Source organism: Larimichthys crocea, chromosome IX (assembly GCF_000972845.2).
Source record: "Larimichthys crocea isolate SSNF chromosome IX, L_crocea_2.0, whole genome shotgun sequence".
Lineage (NCBI taxonomy): Eukaryota > Metazoa > Chordata > Actinopteri > Sciaenidae > Larimichthys > Larimichthys crocea.
The window spans coordinates 10,637,251-10,643,250 of record NC_040019.1 but is presented as its reverse complement, the minus strand read 5'-3'; the positions used below and the strand labels follow the sequence as shown (position 1 = coordinate 10,643,250).

The window sequence follows — 6,000 nt, the reverse complement described above, 5'->3', positions numbered from 1 at the left end:
TCTATCTATCTATCTATCTATCTATCTATCTATCTATCTATCTATAGACTGAAAACAGTAACATTTTTCTGCAATAAGTACTTTTACTTTTGAAATGTTAAGTACATTTTCAGTGTTTACAAACTGTAAGGTAATTAGTATTTCAATGATGCAGTATGACATACCATAACAGATTACACATTTACACAGAGACAAAGAGGTACATTAAGATAAATTAAGCAGAGTAAAACCAATAAATGATTACAAAAACAAAACAATACTACAAAGAGGACTTTGGTACATAAAGGATCTTATTACTTCCTCCACCATTGCATTGGGCTGTAGTATTATCAGCTTCATGTCTTTAGCTTCAGCAGTAAAGTAATAACCATGTATGAATTATATCCGAGCCCCCCCATCACCGCCCCCCTTTATGTGGGGCGGGCATGGGAGCTCATGGTCCAATCACTCGTCCCGGTGATGTCACGTGCCTCCCGTTGGCCAATAGCGAGCCGCGGATTATCCAGTTTGCCGCACCCAAGTGGGATGATGGTGGACGGGGCGGAGCGACGCAGGGACGACGAGCGCAGAGAGATAAACCCACTCTGAAAGCACCAGGGTCGGGGACAAAAATAGTGAAACCCGCCGTCCCGCTTTCACCGAGCATTGTTTATATTTCATCGCTTCATCAAAGAGAGGGTAAGCTCTGAAATAACCCACATGTTTTTTGCATTTTTTAGCAGCGGCAGTTTCTCCGGTGACCCATGTGTGTGTGTGTGTGTTTTTAATGTTTGTTGTGTCGTTGTGCTCCCAGTGTGGCGAGCTCTCACTGTTTTGCTAATATGTTGCTCGGTGGAGTCTGCACAGAGGTGGCGGTGCACGTTTTCACACGAGTATTTCTACGTTTTAACGTGATTCAACCCGCTTATGTTGAACAACAGCAGCACACACTTTGTGCCCGGTGTCTTTTTTCACTCAAGTATCGTTAGCTAGCTGCAGCCCGAGCAGGCCTGTGGTTTTTATTATTTTGCATTTCACTTGCGCACACTTACTGTTGCTATTTAATATGGACTCTGGTGCTGCTCGGGACGTTTCCTCACGTAGTATTTCTGCACCGGGTAGGTCTGTTTGTCGTCGGGGCGTGTGTCGTAGCAGAGGAAATTGAGCTATGTTCACTTGTGTAGTGATGGAGCAGTTTCCTGTTGGCCAGATGGCACAATGCCCTGCATAATAATACTCATATACTAATAAATAATAATAATAATAATAATAATAAACTGTGCATTTTAAAACCATTTTCACCCTGTGTTTTTACAGTATAAGCATCATAAACATACTGCATCAGGTGGAGTACTTTAATCACAATGGGGAAATTGTGTTTTTGACCTAAGTGCAATGCAATGAACAAAATAAGATAATAAATACACAGTTTAAAATATTGAAGAACATGGTGATGAAGTACATTAGTAGTGCAAAAATGCAATAAAGCTGTATGATGATGTGGACTGGCACTAAATGTATCATCATTAAGGAAAAGCTTCAGCTTCAAGCATCTCAGATTTGAGAATTAGTATTTTCTTTTCTTTTTCTGCTTCATCCTCATATATAATCTCCAGGTTTTGGCTCAATTTGATGATGTTCGCCTGTGATATGAGAACTTGAGATGACCATTTCATATATTTTATAGACTTTAAAGGTCCAAGGTGCAGGATTTAGTGTCACGTAGCCCTGTTATTGAGGAATAGGAGGAAACCCCCTTGTTCCACTCTGTCCTTCCTATCGTGAAAGGAAAAACTACAGTAGCTATGAAATCTACAAAAGACCCGGTTTAGAGTGAGTGTTAAGCTTGTCCATTCTGGGCTACTGTAGAAACATGGTGGACTCCATGGGAGAGGACCCACACATGTGTAGATATAAAAGGCTCAGTCTAAGGTAACAAAAACACAACTCAATTTTAGGCACGTTTACACTATTGAAAACATAGTTATGAATATTCTAAATCATACACACTGGACCTTTAAGGTTAGTAGGGTAATTTAAGACACATTAAGATGAAAAAATAATGCCAATAATTAGTTGCGGGCCTAATTGTCCAGCTCTAATAAGAGTGTCAGTAGGAGGGTTCAGTGGTGATACTATCCTGAGAGTTTGTTTTAAGTCACTCCAGCGTCACCACTGTGTTGTTGCTTTGTCTGGCCTCTTTCTCAAGTCCACCGTGAAGTTCCCCCTCCTCGTACTGTATGTGGATTAGCAAAGCCAAACTGCCAAGATAAATTGTCTGTGAGGGTGTGTTAAGGGATGGTAACTCCCTGGATTTGGTCATTCTGTTCGAATGAGTGAAATTCCCAAAGGAGGGAGCTAAGCTCTGTCAGTCTGGCTCCATGTTGCCACCCTCCACACACACACACACACACTACACTACACTACACTACATTACATACACACTCTAGATACAGAGTGTTTGTTTTACTCCCACTCCCCACGCCCACACCCTTGACTGCAGTGCAGCTGAAAATGTGTTCCTCATTTCAAGTCCATACTCTCTATTTCACTCTTTACTTCCTTTACTCCCCATATGTGATCACTTAGCGAGATTTCAGGAGACGTTTTTTCCAAGTTAGAGATGTGAAAACTGCCATTTTTGAACTTTCGCTCACACCACAGAGGTCACTAAAGACTGTGTAAATACATGTAGCTCTGTTAAATGTCAAATATTATCTGTCAAATGTTTGCTCTGTCCAATATTTATCCAGCAGAATGCTACACATATGCACACCTGATAGTATCGACCAAAGTGTGAGGCAGGGGAAACTGTATGAGGAAGGGGGGGTGTTGTTTTAGTGTGCAATCTTCCGTCACTCCGTCCCATATGACATGCAAAAGCCAGATAAACCCCCCGAGCCGCTGTAGTCACATCCTAACACAACACAGTGTCTGGCCTTTGTAGTTAGCAACAGATAATATTTTTTCCCGTGCCGCTGATAATGATGAAGGCTACATACAGTACATTTCTAAAAAGCATGTTGTTGGCTTTGTCCGACGAGATATGTCTCTTGTCTTTCAAATTAAATTTGGTCGCACCTTATGACTCTTATTGATCGTCTAAGGGTTGAAAGATTTGAAGAGCTTGGAAAAGATGACTACCAGCGATTACTTGCCAAAGTAAAAACTAATTTTTTGGCCACTTGTGAAGGCAACATTAACATACCATCACACACACATCACAACTGAGCAGATGGTGTTTCTAACAATTTCCCCTTTCGAAATAACTCTAATGTAATCCTCTTCCGTCATATCGCTTGTGCTTATCAGATGTTAATGAGCTAACATGTAGCTAGCCAGCGACAGTTTTTCCAGTGCAGAAGTACGACAGAAACCATCCAAAAAGCATTTTATTGTGAAACATATGCAAGAGCACGTTGTGGAAACTTGCAACTCCACTCTCGTTTATGGCTCTCATTATGTTACATTGGGAGCGTCTGAGTCATGTAGACTTTGCTAGGTCCAGTTTATTGACTTCATATTAAACTTAACATCAAACTGATATGAACATTTTTACAACAGCCTGACTAGTTATGGAGACAGAGCATTTCAATCCACCTGGTTAATGTAAGTCCGACATTCACCGTCTTTTGTCTCTGTTTTTGGTCTCCACCAGCTCCTGAGGTCAGTATCTGTCTCTTTAGCTGCTAAATGTGCAGCTATGTTCATGCTGTGTTCACCAGCTAGTTGCTAACTGTATCTGTCTGCTGTTTGTGCTGAGCATTGGGGTTCTTTAAAGTGTCACGATACCAGAATTTTGCTTGCTTTACCTGGTCAGTGCTTGTAAAATGAACACACTGAGTCTTCAGCATAATACTGAATAATGTCGACTGGCAGTAGGCCTCACAGGAGGAGGAGAGCGAGGTGGAGATTGTCCACTAGTTAAATGATCGTGGATGGAATTATTCTGATTTGTATTTAATTATTAAGTATTGATACCTTTTGATAACCCTAGTTTCTTTTTTTAATGAAATCAGCTGACTGCGATGACCTAAATTGGGGATGGCTATCGAGAGCCGGTTATTGGAATCGTATCTTATAAGTTCGATCGACGGTGGCATATTTTTCTGACAGTTACACATTGCAAAACAATGACGTCAAACTTGCACCAACTAGGACTCATGGCAGAGAGGAAGGCTGGAAAATCATTCATGAATCCATTTTTATCAGAGGGTTAGCATCCGTTGACTAAGCATGCATACCTTGAAACTACACCACGTTATCTAATTACATAGTGGAAAATCCATTAGGACTAAATGTAATGTAATCTATTGTAAAGCAGTGAGTGAGCGGATGAACTATAATCCCCTATAGCGGGTCAAGGCGAGCTCACTTCAAAGAGGAAACAAATACAGACGCAGTGAGTCATTGAAATGTTAAAACCTCCAAAAAATGAGGTGCATGACTGAAAGGAACAGTGTGTAGGATTTAGTGGTATCTATTAGTGTAGTTGCAGATTGCAATCCCCTTGCTTCACGCTTTACCTAATGCATAGAGTTACCCTGGCCATATAACTGTGCCATGTTGGAAGTTTTTCATTGTTTTTTTGGTGATTGTTTTTTTTTTTTTAGATTTGGGTTTTGTGATTGTTAGCTGGGCAAGCCAAGCCAAGACAATCTATTTAAGGAGCCCACCTTAGGCTTTAAGAAATTGTGATCCAATTCCTGAGAGGAGAATAATAATTAATAAATGAAATAGTAATAATAGTTTTCAGCCCAGCCATGCTTGCTACAATCTCCAGTTGGATGATTGCATTTTATCACTAAAGAAGTGCTCGTTGGAGTATATTTCTGCCAAGATGTGAATTGGACTCATGCTTGGCCTTGATTCTCAAATCAAAGGATATGTGGGCTGCAAAAAAACAGAATCTAAGATATTAAAATAAAATTTTTGCACGCAGTGTGATGTGATTTTCATACTAAGAAAGCTGCAGTTGAAGCAGAGTATATTACAAGTAATATTACAAGACCTGGTGACCAAGTGATGAGGTCATTGCATGTACTGTTAAACACTATATTTTAGTTGGTGTGCTGTTTGTTGTTCATGTTGTAAATAACACCATGACCTCTCTCTCTGTCAATTACTGTCTGGAGCACACACATGTGGTAGTGCTAAAATGACACCTAATGCATTCCTACCAGTTATAGTAGTTGGGGTCTGTATCACTCACACACACACACACACACACACACTAAAGAGCAGTTGCTTGTGGATTCTTCGTTCCTAGTAATGACAGGCATCCAGCTCAGAGATATAAGAAGCCCTGTCTCAGTGCTTCTCTCAAATGTCTAAAAACTGCTTGAAACACCAACTGTGTACACACACACACACACTAAAACTGTTACAGAAAGAGGCATTGAGGCCAATTTTTTTCCACCATAGTGATCTTTTTCAGTGCCGATTGCTTGATTGGCATATTTTTGGAACAAACTAAAAGGATCTTTTTTCAGATCGCCTTCCTTTTTTCAAAGAGCTTAATCATGCTGAAAAGATGTTTTTAATGCAAGCTTCCGTCTCTCGAAAGAAGAGTTACGATATAAATTGAAACATGTACAATGTACGCCCAGCACTTTTAAAGTTAACAAAAGGCCAGCCACCGTGAGAGAGCAGGGAGCCTGGTACTCCTCTTCACGTAGTGTCTCTAACTTTTCTGTCTTCGCATCCTTGGATCATAGGAACCTCTGTGGAGAATAGAAACATCTGTCAAGTTCAAAACATCAGTTTGAGGAATGTAGAGGAAAGTTGATAGCTTGTTTAATGCAGCAGCATTCTCAATCAATCACCAACCAACTTTCTCTGATCACATTGCGGCTTCGCACTTTACATTTTAAGAAAAACCAGGCTATACCTGACCTAACATGCTACCCAACTCCTGATACAGACTGTGGTCATTTCATGACTCCTCCGAACCTGCACAGCGAAACCCTTTCAGGTGATCCAGAAAGCAGAGGCGCACCCGGATTTTAGTCAACCCAAAAG

General features: G+C 40.6%; 1 protein-coding gene across 12 annotated transcripts in view; it reads left to right on the top strand.

Moving 5' to 3' along the window:
- The first annotated feature begins 522 nt into the window (after positions 1-522).
- The window catches only part of add1 (adducin 1 (alpha)), a 30,782-nt gene continuing 25,304 nt past the window's right edge, over positions 523-6,000 (top strand). For all 12 annotated transcript variants that reach the window (XR_003462857.1, XM_010742606.3, XM_019275535.2 and 9 more), the window contains exon 1: positions 523-678. The gene's annotated coding sequence lies outside the window, so the exon portion shown is untranslated. The remainder of the gene's footprint in view (positions 679-6,000) is intronic.